Source organism: Coenobita brevimanus, chromosome 68 (assembly GCF_032717465.1).
Source record: "Coenobita brevimanus isolate Jiangsu-jjx chromosome 68, ASM3271746v2, whole genome shotgun sequence".
Classification (NCBI taxonomy): domain Eukaryota; kingdom Metazoa; phylum Arthropoda; class Malacostraca; order Decapoda; family Coenobitidae; genus Coenobita; species Coenobita brevimanus.
The window spans coordinates 33,469,137-33,486,045 of NC_137021.1; positions in this window are offsets into that span (position 1 = coordinate 33,469,137).

The window sequence follows — 16,909 nt, forward strand, 5'->3', positions numbered from 1 at the left end:
CATGTCACAATCCCATCCTAGCTTCCTGCCACGGTCTACTCTTCCCTACCCCATCACTCGTTTCCTGTACAGCTCCCCTCCCGCCAGCCAGAACACTATTGCCCCATCCTCACCTACCTCCCTCCTCCTGTCTCCCAGGCACCCCAACCTGCCTCCTGTGGCGCCAACTCATGAAATTGCGTCAGTTAAAGAGTTCTACCAGTTTCAGAGTCAGAGCCAGGGAAGAGGTGGGTCTCAGAAATTTTGTGATTATTATGATTCGTGCAAGAATTCAAATAATGTTATAATGGCTTATGTGTTGACCGTCGGTAAATGGTGTATGGTTCGTGATGTTTGTAGAGTCTAACTTACGAAACCTATGTATTTGATGTGAATAAAATACGATTATGTAAGGTGTGAAATTATTTTATTACATATTAACAGACGTTGTTATTTTCAGTATCTTGTTCGCGGGACATTATTCATCACCAATAACTGCGTACGGCGGCAATGATCTCAGCATTCGATTCGTCCAAGCGACCGAACGAAAGCTTGGTGAAGTTCCATACCTATCAGTGTTACTAGATGCGGGGAGCATTACATCACCTCGCTGGTCGACGGAGTGTTTCTGTTTGATATGTCAGCAACTGTGCATGGCTAAGTATGTATGTGAATGCGTAACTGCATAAACTAGGTGCGTACGTAAATATGCACATAGATGTGTTTATAAGTACGTGCAATAGTGCGTATGTAACTGCACAGATACGTACGTAAGTACGTACAGCTCCGGACAGATGAAACGGCTACACCCCATCCACCAGCGACTTGGTTTGGGTCTCAGTGGTTCTGGTAACAGTTGCAGGTGGAGGGAGGGGGGATGTGGGAGGGTGAGGAGGGGAGATATGTGGGCGGAGTTATATAGGCGGTAGTGTGGGAGGGTGAAGAAGCAGCACAGTCTGGCTGGTGGGAGGGGGAGACGAATGGTTGGGTAGCGGAGACGAGAGTCTGCTGGAGGGTAAGACAGGTGAGTGTGATTAGATGAAAAGAAATTACAAAAAATGAATTATTATAATATCTGCTGCATATATTGCATTTTATCTACTAAATAAAAACACTGTCTATTATTCACCACCGCATTTGGGTATCCTACTCATTATTATTATCCTTTGGATATTAGGCAATAAATAAAGATATTGGACGGTCTTTCGGACCCGAACCAATTTTTTCATAACTTTTTTCTTCAGCTATTTCCGTATTCCTATTATCCCTCGTGCTTGAACTCCCCCTTTTTATCACTTTCTCCTACGCCCTACATTTTTTTTTAGCCATAAGGCAGTTTAACTTTAAGTAACCATATTTGTCAACAAATATTCCTTTCATTAATCTATTTAATTACCTGTTTTCTTTCAGTATGCATTCGTCTAATAATGGGTGTTACACCTTAATTGGCGCCGCTATTTGACGTTTTGAATAAATTTGGTCTAAATTTACGCATATATTGCAGTCTCTCTCAAGTAGGCTGGCAACCTCACACATCCTCCCCCCTGCTTTCTCCTTCTCTCGCTACCCGTTCCCTCCTTTCCTTTTGTAGTACTGTTTATCTATTCCTTCTCATATTTTTTACCTCATTCCTTCTTACAAACTTTTAGTGCCATAGGAATTTCTCCCTTATCACCTACAGTCCTACTACATGAAAGTGGAAAAAACTGCCATCGGGAAAAGAATAACTGGAAATTTATGGCGAAGGTTACGATATTAGTTATTTAGAATGAAAGTGTTGGCAGATACGCATTCTTGACGTGATTATCGCAGCCACAGCATTTCGCCTTCATAAAACAGAAGGACTATAGGTTTCATGCATTACCTCCTTACGTCCAGCATTACTGTGCAGAACGCCATGTATAACACATTAAGGACCACAAGGACAGTACTGGTAGTCATCGTGATTCTCATGAATCTCTCCATAGGCTATTGAAAACAGTGCTTTATGCTCAACTTCAGAATTATGTTCTCATCATGGCAATGATAGGCAAAGATAATAAAAACAATATATACAACCAAATTATCATTTATTATACAACAAAGCTCAAACTGCCTCCGTGCTGCAGTCTCAAGGGTGTAACCAGCTCACACAATCACATGTAACCTGAAGAAATTAAATACATGATCCTATATATATATATATATATATATATATATATATATATATATATATATATATATATATATATATATATATATATATATATATATATATATATATATATATATATATATATTTAAACCATGAACAACACTGTTTGATCTAAAATTTATTGTGTTGGGTAAAGCAGAGGACACTAACTAGCATGGCAACCTACCACACGGAAACCACCATGTTGCACTACACGCCACAGAAACCGATGCATCACAGGACCCTAGCCAGAGGATTTTTGGAAGTGTGTCACTGAAGGCGCAACTGCTGGAGAAGGAATAATACTCGGTGAGAATTATTTCTGAGGTTTTCGCTTGTATAAACTAAACTATTCAGTCATACATGACCATGAAAATATATTAATAATTACTGCAGGGGGACAACCAGTTTCGTTACAACGTCAGTCCATGCAGAGGAAATTACTTTGGGCATATAGGGTTACTCGATGTTAAATTTCGTAAGTGTAGAGCCTGTATGATTATATATATATATATATATATATATATATATATATATATATATATATATATATATATGATCAGGTATTAAATTTTTTTCAGGTAGCACGGAGGCAGTTTGAGCTTTGTTGTATAATAAATGATAATTTGGTTGTATACATTGTTTTTATTATCTTTGCCTATCATTGCCATGATGAGAACATAATTCTGAAGTTGAGCATAAAGCACTGTTTTCAATAGCCTATGGAGAGATTCATGAGAATCAAGATGACTACCAGTACTGTCCTTGTGGTCCTTAATGTGTTATACATGGCGTTCTGCACAGTAATGCTGGACGTATGGAGGTAAAGCATGAAACCTATAGTCCTTCTGTTTTATGAAGGCGAAATGCTGTGGCTGCGATAATCACGTCAAGAATGCGTATCTGCCAACACTTTCATTCTAAATAACTAATATCGTAACCTTCGCCATAAATTTCCAGTTATTCTTTTCCCGATAGCAGTTTTTTCCACTTTCATGTAGTAGGACTGTAGGTGATAAGGGAGAAATTCCTATGGCACTAAAAGTTTGTAAGAAGGAATGAGGTAAAAAATATGAGAAAGAATAGATAAACAGTACTACAAAAGGAAAGGAGGAACGGGTAAAGCGAGAGAAGGAGAAAGCAGTGGTGGGAGGATGTGTGAGGTTGCCAGCCTACTTGAGAGAGACTGCAATATATGCGTAAATTTAGACCAAATTTATTCAAAACGTCAAATAGCGGCGCCAATTAAGGTGTAACACCCATTATTAGACGAATGCATATTGAAAGAAAACAGGTAATTAAATAGATTAATGAAAGGAATATTTGTTGACAAATATGGTTACTTAAAGTTAAACTGCCTTATGGCTAAAAAAAAATGTAGGGCGTAGGAGAAAGTGATAAAAAGGGGAGTTCAAGCACGAGGATAATAGGAATACGGAAATAGCTGAAGAAAAAAGTTATGAAAAAATTGGTTCGGGTCCGAAAGACCGTCCAATATCTTTATTTATTGCCTAATATCCAAAGGATAATAATAATGAGTAGGATACCCAAATACGGTGGTGAATAGACAGTGTTTTTATTTAGTAGATAAATGCAATATATGCAGCAGATATTATAATAATTCATTTTTTGTAATTTCTTTTTCATCTAATCACACTCACCTGTCTTACCTCCAGCAGACTCTCGTCTCCGCTACCCAACCATTCGTCTCCCCCTCCCACCAGCCAGACTGTGCTGCTTCTTCACCCTCCCACACTACCGCCTATATAACTCCGCCCACATATCTCCCCTCCTCACCCTCCCACATCCCCCCTCCCTCCACCTGCAACTGTTACCAGAACCACTGAGACCCAAACCAAGTCGCTGGTGGATGGGGTGTAGCCGTTTCATGTCCGGAGCTGTACTTACATAGGTACAGTTGGCCAAGAAAAAAGTGCAACCAAATATGCTGGTGTGTGGCGATATCTGGCAGCTGCTCCGTTGTAAACACTAGTATTTTTTCAATGGATCACTCAGAATCTACAACCTTTGTAAGGATGCACATGATTGGCTGAAGCGTTCAGTATCGGAACAAATGTTTTGTCTCTTATTTATTACTGAATATTAACTACGTGGCAAGAAGTAATGTATACAGATGATGTCTATGTACTAAATATGCAAGCTGTAATTACAGATATAGTAAGAATAACACGTAGCAATGATTACCGATTAACTTATGGTATTGTGTTAGCATTGAGAAAGGTGTTTCAGGGGTTAGTTTCGAATGATTTTGACCTTTGAAACAGCGGAACCTGTCCGAGGCACATTGTCTAATTGGTGTCGGTATCTATGGAGATGCAAAGTTTCCTTACGAATTGGGCTAATTTGAGACGATAGGTAATTACACACGCTCTGAAAATTAGTGTAATATATAAGTGATATAAGGTTGGCCATTGCAGTTCAACACCACTAGCAATGCATATTTCGTAAATCATTTATGCAAGTCTTATACTATTCCCTCAGCACGATGTCATTTATAATTAATTCATTTTGGTTATAGAAAGTTAAATTTAAATAAGAGAGAATAATTGCCTGCTCAGCTAAAGGAACTACCTTAACTATTCCCCCTAGTATCATGATTCATAACCGAATACTTGATACAATTTAACTACTTCATTGCAAAGTGATACTGACAGCAGTGAGTGTCCACACTGTGAATCTGGTAGCACGCTACTTGTAGTGGCTCCACCCGTGAGAAGCGGTTTCAACCCCGGGTAAATTACCCATAGCGCAGTCATTGCAGTCATTCTGCATTTAAACACATTTTTCGTTATATATACGCTAGGTCCATTGTCTACATAAACGGACGTATTGTTTGTGTATATTATGGCCAACGATCCAAAAGTATTTGGAATATAAAGAACAGCTTAGGTATGCTGCATGCTCTAGTAGGTCAACCAGGGATCAAATTCGCTACCCTAAACCCGCAGCCATTCATTTCCCCATGTCAGTGCACCTCGCTGCATCACCATCAGTTCGACAACAGATTACCTTATATATTGTGATGTTCATATAGAAACTGTAAACACCTATTAAATGTTTGGATTTCGATATGATTCAGTGTTGTTCATAGGATGTCTACTATGAGGAGATTGCTCCAGTCGAATTGGAGGGACCTAAAATCCATGCTCGGCATACCTCCTCACACCACACGTTGTTCCCATGAATCCTTCCTCCCTTCTCATCTCACTGTGGTGTTGAAGGGAGGAATACCTTTAACAATTATATATCCTCATGCATGTCATTGCACCCATATGTATTGCTGCCTGGCATCAGTGATATTTTATTTTCTTTCTTTTTTGTTTTTTTCAACCATCGCGTATTTCTATGCAGTTCAGGATGCAGTAACTATTTTATGAAAAGGAGGGTAGGAATGTCTAGGTAAGAAAACTGTGAAATGACGATATAGAGACGACGGAAATTTTCGGCATTTAACCTTACATTATACCGACACATGTATGCTGCGTACTGTTAATTATACGAGGCTAGCTACACTGATATCGTCAGATAGGAGTTTGTGCTTAGTAATTCTGAGACCGAGAATATCTGAGAGCTATAACAGACACCAACACGTTCACCATTAACGATTGGACTACATTCAAATATGTGAGATGATAACCTACGGAAACTAAAAGTGCTTTAATATCAGTTCATAATCATAGTAGTTGGCATCATAGCAAACAGGAAGAGTCTAGCGGTAGCAGAATGGTTTCGTATAATGGTTTAAACAGTGAAAGGCAAGTATTTTACCATGCATCAAAACCATTGAATATCATCCAGTCTGTATTGTATAAGTCAGTAATACTAATTAATGAAAGTAATTATTTAAATTATCATAAATATGCTGGTCTTGAATAGATAGGGAGGTTGAATCAATAGATGAGATAATAAGAGCGTGCTGCCATGAAGTGTCATTCATTACCTCACGTCATAAAATTATGTGATCAGGGATCCATATATCTCACCCACACCGTCATGGCGCGTCATGGCAGCAAATAGAGAACAACGTCAAGGTGACAAACATGCCCTGCGAAGGAGGATAGTGGGAATGAGAGAGAAAGTGGCCCATCAACCTGCAATATAGCAGAGGAACTTGGCATTCACCGCACCACTGTATATCGCAGGCTCAAGAGGTGGGAGGCGGAAGGCAACCTGAGAAATCACCCTAAACCAGGACGGGTGAGAAAAATCACGGCTGAAGGGGATCAGCGTATGAGAGTATTTTGATACCTATCCATTCAGCAACACGGTGGCAGCTAGAGAACAATTGCAGCTGGATGTGTCTGCAGAAAATATACGGCAGAGGATGAAGGAAATGGGCCATCGCCACCGAACACTAGCGATCAAACCCAGGATAACGGAGCATCATCGGTAATTTCGGCTCCAGTTTGCCCAGCGTTATGTGGTGGAAGGCTTGGACCACTGGGGGAGAGTAGTTTTCTCTGATGAGAAAACATTCAGCTTCACATCTCATGGGAAACTTCATTGCTGGAGGAGAAACAATACGAGGTAATTATATATATATATATATATATATATATATATATATATATATATATGTGTGTGTGTGTGTGTGTGTGTGTGTGTGTGTGTGTGTGTGTGTGAACATACGAAATAAAAACCAAAACATGTCTTTATACATTATATAACATGTCTTCTAGGTATGATGAGAACATCTACCAGGTAGCTCGCAGCGGTCATGTGACTTGCAACGTGTGGGGATGGATTTTCTTGTAAAGTGTTGGACAGGTCACACAGACAGAGGATAGGTTCATTCCAGGTAAGTATTTGGAGATACTTGAGGAAATGATGATGCCCCCTGTCCGCTCCTACGCCCTCCTATATCCAGAGACCATTATCTTCATACAGGATAACAGTCCTGTTCACACAGCTAGGGTAGTGAAACGGTGGTTTGACGAACAGCGCCACGTTGATATACTCTGGCCTAGCAACAACACTGACCTGAACCCTATAGAAAACGTGCGGGCTAACATTGTGAATACGTGGGAGCCAGCACAGGAAAGAACGCCAGAGCAACTCATGCAGCACATGACACTGGAGTGGCTAGTCTTGAGAGGGAAATAGACTCTCATTCACAATCCCAGAGCGCCTCCACAGTGTAATCGTGAAGACTGGAGGTCGGACAAAGTACTGAACTGTCCAGTAATATTGCTTCTTGCAACACTTCCTTGTCATGCCTTATATGGAGTACATTTAATAACTCTCATGCATATTGATATTTTTGTTTCCCTACTAATGTTAGTAAGTAAAAATTAAATGTATTTATATACAGTGGGATAATATGTAGAGGATGGAAATATAAAACTTGTGCATTAAAGGTATGAACAGAATGTGTATAAATAAAAATAAATGTAAAGCAGTGGTTTGATTTTTGAGCGCATGGCTACACTGTGAATTATGAGAACGTGTTGGAGCCCCGATACACACTTCCCTGTGATTACTACAATCTTAGAGTATCACTGATCAAAGGAAAATACAGTATTTACCTTCACTATTCCTAAAGAACATGTAGGTGTACTATGTTACTCATTACCAACTTTTCTAAATTTTGGTGAATGTGTTGGTGTCTGATATAGCTCTCAGATATTCTCGGTCACACAATTACTAAGCACAAACTCCTATCTGATGATATCAGTGTAGCTAGCCTCGTATAATTAACAGTACGCAGCATACATGTGTCGGTATAATGTAAGGTTAAATGCCGAAAATTTCCGTCGTCTCTATTTCGTCATTTCACAGTTTTCTTACCTAGACATTCCTACCCTCCTTTTCATAAAATAGTTACTGCATCCTGAACTGCATAGAAATGCGCGATGGTTAAAAAAAAAAAAAAAAAAAAAAAGAAAATAAAATATCACTGATGCCAGGCAGCAATACATATGGGTGCAATGACATGCATGAGGATATATAATTGTTAAAGGTATTCCTCCCTTCAACACCACAGTGAGATGAGAAGGGAGGAAGGATTCATGGGAACAACGTGTGGTGTGAGAAGGTATGCCGAGCATGGCTATTAGGCCCCTCCAATTCGACTGGAGCAATCTCCTCATAGTAGACATCCTATAAACAACACTGAATCATATCGAAATCCAAACATTTAATTGGTGTTTATAGTTTCTACATGAACATCACAATATACAAGGTAATCTGTTGTCGAACTGATGGTGATACAACGAGGTGCACTGACATGGGGAAATGAATGGCTGCGGGTTTAGGGTAGCGAATTTGATCCCTGGTTGACCTACTAGAGCATGCAGCATACCTAAGCTGTTTTTTCTATTCCAAATACTTTTCGATCGTTAGCCATAATATACACAAACAATACTTCCGTTTATGTAGACAATGGACCTAGCGTATATGTAACGAAAAATGTGTTTAAATGCAGAATGATTGCAATGACTGCGCTATGGGTAATTTACCCGGGGTTGAAACCGCTTCTCACGGGTGGAGCACTACAAGTAGCGTGCTACCAGATTCACAGTGTGGACACTCACTCCTGTCAGTATCACTTTGCAATGAAGTAGTTAAATTGTATCAAGTATTCGGTTATGAATCATGATACTAGGGGGAATAGTTAAGGTAGTTCCTTTAGCTGAGCAGGCAATTATTCTCTCTTATTTAAATTTAACCTTCTATGACCAAAATGAATTAATTATGAATGACATCGTACTGAGGGAATAGTATAAGACCTGCATAAACGCTTTACAAAAAATTCATTGCTAGTGGTGTTGAACTGGAATGGCAAACCTTATATCACTTATATATTACACTAATTTTCAGAGCGTGTGTAATTACCTATCGTCTCAAATTGGCCCAATTCGTAAGGAAACTTTGCATCTCATAGATACCGACACCAATCAGACAATGTGCCTCGGACAGGTTCCGCTGTTTCAAAGGTCAAAATCATTCGAAACTAACCCCTGAAACACCTTTCTCAATGCTAACACAATACCATAAGTTAATCGGTAATCATTGCTACGTGTTATTCTTATTATAACTAATTACAGCTTGCATATTTAGTACATAGACATCATCTGTATACATTACTTCTTGCCACGTAGTTAATATTCAGTAATAAATAAGAGACAAAACATTTGTTCCGATACTGAACGCTTCAGCCAATAATGTGCATCCTTACAAAGGTTGTAGATTCTGAGTGATCCATTGAAAAAATACGAGTGTTTACTACGGAGCAGCTGCCAAATATTGCCACACACCAGCATATTTGGTTGCACATTCTTCTTGGCCAACTGTACATACGTATGTACAGTACATGGGTGCAAATATAGGCGTGTACATACGTTCATTCGTAAAAAGATGTGTATGTAATTACGTACGTGGATGTGTACATAACTAGGTACGTAGATGCGTACGTAAGTATGTACACAAGTGCATATGTAAGTACATACATAGACACGTACATACTGTACGTAAAGATATTCCCTCCACGTCGCAGATAACTCACCATTATTTTGGTCGGGGGTCGTGTAATCGAAATTATATACAGTACCTCTATTTCCGAGTCACGACCCTTTAAGGGTGGTCTGGAGGTTCCTCAGGGAAACAGAGACTCTACGCCAAAAATGGCGGCCGACACAGTTTATGCATGCCAGTGTAACGCCAAAAGGGATCAGCACGGCTGGTTGGGGAGGCGCCAGGAGCACATGACCGTTAGTGAATCCAGCCTCAGTCATGGGACGAACGCGTCATTACATACGGTCTTCACCTGAGGTCTACTAATATCTTGCAATCAAATTACTTTATACTAGTTTTATAATTTTACACTCTAGATAAATGGATATTAATTATTCATTGCATTCAAATAATGAGAGAAGAACATCGTTAGACTGAGCTAAAAACAAGGTTGGTCCCAGAAATGAGATTGTATACTAACGTACTTTGGTGATTTCCATTTACTTCTAATGGAGAATCTTTTCCTTAGTTTAGTGAGTAAATAGGTTAATAATATTTTATTTGTGACTACAGTATACTTGAAGCCAGTGGCGTATCCAGGATTTTTGCCGGAGGGGGCAAACACTTGGAATATTTCCCCAGCATATCTGTCACCACAATTTTTCCTAGATTTGATGCTTTATGTCATCAGAAATAAATTTATGTTATTACTGCCGTATTTGTTCCAATGTCTTAATGATAAACTAAACGAAGTATGAGAGAAAATACTGAAAACAAGGATACTTTAATTGAAAACTTTATAGTTCACAGAAATCCACAAATTAAGGATAGTTTTTATAATATGCAGACGTTATATAATATTATACGTTGAATAACATTTACAGAATGAAAAGAGCATGTACAGAACATTTAATGTGTTGATGTTCAGTAAATACATACGACAGTACATATTTTACAAGTATGTAGGTGCCATTGCATTCTTATTTATAACAAGATATTAAAGTACAATCTTTCTCTTTCTCATATTACTGAATCTGATGATCACTGCTTCAAAATCTATTGATTCAGCTTTATCTCTTTCAGTCCTAATAAGGGCCAGGCCTGACAAACGTTCCTCACTCATGGTAGACCTGAAGATAACTCTTAATCAATTTGAGTGTGCTAAATGATCTTTCTGCACCTGCACGTGACACACTGATTATGCCTAAAATTCTTTACAACACCACCGCCTTTGGGCAAGCTGTGTTTAAACTGGTACTCTTGAGAAATGGCAGAACTTCTTGAACAGTGGCATTTTCAAGTTTATCTCTGATTTCTTTAGTCTCATTTACAAGTAAAGAAAACTGATTGTACTCAGCAACTGAACAATCTACATCTACATAAATGTTGGCCAGCTGTGTAAACTGTGAGATTTCACCCAAATGTTTAGGAAGCAAGCAAGGGAACATCCTAACTGAATTTTCAGAATCAGAAAATCTGTCCTGAAATTCATTAACCAACTGTCATAGATACCAAAGTATACATTAGTCTTGAATTTGGTTTCAGTATTAACTACTGGTTCATCAGCAGCTATCTCTCCAGGCATCCTCTTTTTGTGCCTAACACGAGTAACCTGAAATGTAGTTTCAGCGCCCTCAGATGCTGCAAACGCTTTTGCTTTTGAAAGTTTCACATAAAATGCTTCATCAGTTCTTAGGGTTTTTTTATTGATGCCAGACTGGACTGTATCATATTTGATGCCTGTGTTATGTCCATTGTACTGGACTGAAGATAGTTTGACAAAGGAAATGTATTTTCCAAAATTTCCAACCAAATTTTTATAAGCAAAATAAAATCAAGCTGACCAATATGAATGAGCAAACCTCGGGCCTCAGCAAGTACATGTGGAGTCCTATCATTCTCTATGATTCGTTCCATTGCTACTATAGTGGCAGTATAAGTCTGTTTTACAGCTTGAACTGCAGAGTGTTTGCAGTACCAACGTGTTTCACAAAGACGCTGCAGTTTCTTAGTTAACCCCAATTCATTCTGAGCCTTTTCAAAAATCAGAAGTCTGGGTTGGCTCTCTGTGATGAATGTGTGTAGCTTGTCTATATTTCCAAAGAAATTGACAACATCTGTTACATGTGAACATGTAGCTGCAAGAACTAAGTTTAATTTGTGAGCACAACAGTGAACAAATTAGCCAAATCATTCATTTCCTTCACACGAGTTTGGAGACCACAGAGATGACCAGACATATTTTATATCCCATCATAAGACTGTGATCTAATGCAATTAATGTCAAGATTGAACTCTCAAAGAAGTGCAGTTAAAGTTTGAAGTAAATCTGCAGATTTAGAACTCGCAAAGTTAGTGAATTTCAGGAATCGTTCTTGAATAATGAAATTACTGTCAACATATCTTACAGAGAAAGATAACTGATCTGACTGGGAAATATCTTTTGTGGAGTCAATTACAGTTCCATAATATTTGGCTTCATGAACTTCTTGATATGACGGAAGCCAGCATTTCATCACTAAGGGCCTTGATAAGCTCATTCTGGGTAGTGGCACTCAAGTAAGTTTGATTCTCTTTGGCCGCACAATGATGTTTTGCTAGTACAGCATCATATTTTTCCAGCAGTTTTACCATCATTCACTGAAGATTCCTTTCCCAAGCATGAAAACTTTGATTCTCTATATTCTTTGAAAGGCAAACTCAGTTTACCCCCCGAAAGTACTATGTCCAATAGTCTACGTAGGATATCCCTGTTATGCCTAACTTGACTTTCATAAGCACTGACCTGTTCTTGACAAACAGTATTACCTGTTTCAGTCCTAAACATACACTTCATCATATCTGCGACAGCTTTTACATGGACATGATTTTTTCCTGTTTTTCAAGGCACTCTGTTGCTTTTTTCCACCTAGAGAATCCTTGGTTAGGATCACTAAACGATGGATCATAGTGAGGTGCATGTCTGTTGGCAAACAGCCAGCATGGGAAACAAAACGCTGAATCTTTACCTGGAGAGTATACAAGCCAATTTCTGTACCTTGTCACACCATTTTTCATTCTGGGATTTTACCACTGACTCCTAAATGATCTACCATTAGTCCTTGGAAAGTCATAGCCACCATTAAGACCTGATTGGCATGGCCCTAACTTGAGCATCTTTCTAACTCAGGACTTGTGCCACAACTAGTATACAATGCTGGATCACTGGGATACAGATCACACAATGAAAGGTCAGATTGTGGAGAAACAGTGGCTTTAGTCTCCAACTGTCCAGTTGCTGACACGTTTCCCACCTTACTGTCTCTTTTAATATTATTTGATCTGGTTTTGACAAGTTTTCATTATCTTTATCATGTTCTTTCTGGGGTGATGATGTAGAATCTTCATCCAGACGGGATCCTTCATCATTTGCAGATCCAGTAGAACCACTTAGGACACCTGCTTCATCAGATTCTTTTGGGGTGGGACACTGTGTAGAAGGTCCTGCTTGAGGGTTTTGTTGACTTTGTAACTTCAACATGTGTCCTATAGGGTGTACCTCTTTGGTGCCTTCTCCTTAACCTTACAACATGGGTATTTCTTATTTGTATGATCTTCCAGTTTCTCTTTCCTAAATGACTTCTCACGATAAAAGCAAATCACGTTTTCCTTACTGTAGAATGACATCACGGATTTGTTCTGGGGAAAAAGGAGAAATATAACACTTTAATGTTTAGTTAACATTAATATGAATGACAGACCTGTCACTGCATGTAATTTCTGTGACCTACTTACCTTACAAAGGCTAATAGGTGGAGATAGGTTTGCAAGTTCACAGACTGACAAACATGAAACTGAAGGTAGTCGTTTACCTATAAAAATAAGAAGTCATTGATCATGCTTGATCATGTTGTTATATTCTAAATTTAGATATGCAGAGTTGCACACATATTTATATCTGCTTACTTCTAAAATGTAGTCTGAGGTGATCAAAATGGCTTCATAAAGTCTTCAAAATTCTGCTTGTTTCAGTTGTTTGTAACAATAACTGTGCAGTGTTTCTTTGCAAGTGGCTACGGGGTGAGAGGATATGGCTACAGGGTGAAATGTGGCTGAGGGGACAGGAAGGCCATTTTTACACCTCATCAGAACTCAAGTGCAAAGCATCATCAGAGCTCTAATATTAACCACATAATCTAAGGTGATAGGGGAAACTGTAAAGTTATAACTGGTCATTTCTTCTCAAGGGTTATATAATATTTATTCTAGCTTTCAATTTCAAAGGAAATTATTGCTCCTAAATAAATATTTTTTTTAAAACAGATAATATTGTTTAATATACAAGTGGTAAAATTAGGAAAAACCGTATTATCTTACAGAAACTATGCCAAAAATTGCTTTTAATATTTCCCCAAAATTTTCCCAAGGGGGGCACATTGTCCCCCCTGCGGCTATGTGTATGCTTGAAACACATAAAAGAAAGTGGTTTAGTTGGTCGTGAGAATTGACATCTTTTGGGAGTTTTTGGCCAAGGCAATTCCTCGTAGAGCTGATCCACTGCTCTTGCCTTTGCTCTTGCTGCTGCTTTTTTGGCTGCTTTATTTGCTGTTTTTAGTCTCTATTTTTTTCATACCCAGTTGTGTCAAATTTCTTCTTTGCCTCTTCTCTTTTACACTTTCCTGCACCTCCTCATTCCACCACCATGTTTCCACATATGGTGCTTTTTCCGGATGTTTTTCCCAGTAGTTCTTCCCTATATATATATATATATATATATATATATATATGTATATATGTGTGTGTGTGTGTGTGTGTGTGTGTGTGTGTGTGTGCATGAGGAAAGGAGGTTCTTGCATTTGTGACTCGTGTTTCAAACACAAAGATGCACATAAGTATATATTGTATAGAGGGAACGGGGATCGTGATGAAAGGACCCTGATTGATTCCGTGCTCGCAGAGAGGTCGATGGTGGGAATGGCTGCTGATACGAGGGCGGTGAGAGGACGATGTGCGGGTCTGTCAGATCATATGACTGTGGTATGCAAGATCAAGCTGAGAGAAGTGAGGTGGACCAAGAGAGAGGAGTAATGAGGGAGAAAGACTGAAAGTCGAGACGCTGTGGATTAAAAAAAAAATGTCAGATGAATACAGGACCAAAGTAGGGGAGGAGCTGGAATCAGTGAATTGGAATGAAATGAATCTGGACAGCCTGTGGAATGCATATAGGGAATGCTTAGTTAGGAATGCTAAGGCTGTGTGTGGTGTGGCAAGAGTAACAACAAAGAACAAAGGTACGGCATGGTGGGATGAAGAGGTTAAGAGAGCAGTGGAGGAAAAGAGGAAGAAGTGGCTAGAATTGTAACAGGACAGGGTTCATTTGAAATAAGAACTGAATATACTAGGAGCAAGAAGTACGTAAAACGAATAGTGAAGAGGAAAAAGAGGGAGGTAAATGATGATCTAGGGAGAAAAATGAATATAAATTACCCTGAATATAGGAAGTCATTCTGGAAAGAGGTGTGGAAATGTAGAAGTGAGAGCAGAAAGAAATGTGAAAGTGTGAAGGATGTAAGTGGCAGATTATTAACACATGGGAATTAAGTAAGGACCAGATGGAAAGTATATTTTTAAAGCCTGATGAATGGAAATAGAGAGAGCAGAACCACTGTAAACAACATTGGGGTTTGGGGACGTGCAGAGAAGGAATGCAGTGGCAGGAAACGTGACACTCGCATAGGTGAAGATCGCTGTGAAGCGACTGAAAAATGGGGTCGCAGCTGGGGCTGATGAGGTGTATATAGAGATAATTGTGAGGAGAGAGCGGAATGAAGAGCTTGTTGGAGATATGTAAGAAGGCATGGATGAGCGAGACTGTGCCAGCAAAGTGGAAAAAGGCTGTGACTATACCCTTGTACAAAAATAAAGGTGAACGAAGTGAGTGCGAGAATTATCATGGTATTAAGTTTATTGAGTGTGGTAGGGGAGGTATATGGAAGAATTATTATTGAGAATGTAAGAGAGATATTAGAAGTCCTAGTGAATGATGAACAGGGTGGTTTTAGGAGTATCAGAGAATGAGTGGATCAAATATCTGCAGTAAGACAGATCGTGGAGAAGGCTTGTGAGAAGGACTATTAGCCGTTTATAGCATCCACCCGTCTGGTAAAGCATACGGCAAAGTAGACGGAGAAGGATTATAGAAGGTTTTGCTCATGTACAGTGTAAATGGTAAGTTGCTAGGTACCGTCAAGAGCTTTTATAATGGAATTGATGCGTGTGTAAGGGTTAATGGGCATCTAAGTGAATGGTTCACGATTAGTGTGGGCGTGCGACAAGGTTGTGCTATGTCCCCATGGTTGTTCAATATATATATGGAAGGGGTGATGAGAGAATAAAAACACGAGCAATGGAGAGAGGGATGGCGTTGGTAATGAATGGTGATGGATGGATTATCTCAGGTTGTTGTATGCTGTTGATACAGTACTACTTGCAAATACCGGGCAAGAACTTGGTAGACTAATGCAGAGTTCTGCTAATGTCTGTGAATGTCGTGCCTTGAGAATAAACGCAGAAAAGATTAAAGTGATGGTTATTGAAAGAGAAGGTGACTCCCAGTGTGATGTTACAGTGAATGGAGAGAGACTGGAATTGGTGAGACAGTTCAAATATCTGGGTACAATGATAGATAAAAGAGGATACTATGCAAAAGAAATGGCAAGCACAGTGACACAAGGAAGGAAAGTAGCTGGTGCAATGAAGGTGTCAGGACTCCATATTATAATTGCAAATCATAATAGATAGATAGATAGATAGATAGATAGATACAGAGACAGATAGAAGCAGCAAGTCAGAGGATAAGACAGGTATTGTGTCTGTGAGAATCGAACAATGCTAATCACGCTTACACACTCTAATTCAAGGAATGCTTGATAGGCACACGACAGCGCCTCGTGACCATACACACACATACACACATACTCACACACAGGCTTCTAGAACATTTCAACAACAGTGTAACACACGTGACACGACCCCTGCTACACCAGAATTTAGGAAGCAGAGCTCAGAAGGAGGTTAGCTATAGAACCGACAGGTAGTGGAGAGAGTGAACATGAAGAGGGGTCCAACTAGACTTACTCAGTATATTAAGTATCTGTAATACATACGCTGCTCAACTTAATACTTTCACTGAAGATAATAAATGAAGATCAACTCCCTGTATTTCATCTTTAACTCCTCCTGCTCTTCAATTATCAAAATAACAATAAAAACTCAAGACTCACTTATTACAAGAATAGAGAGTCA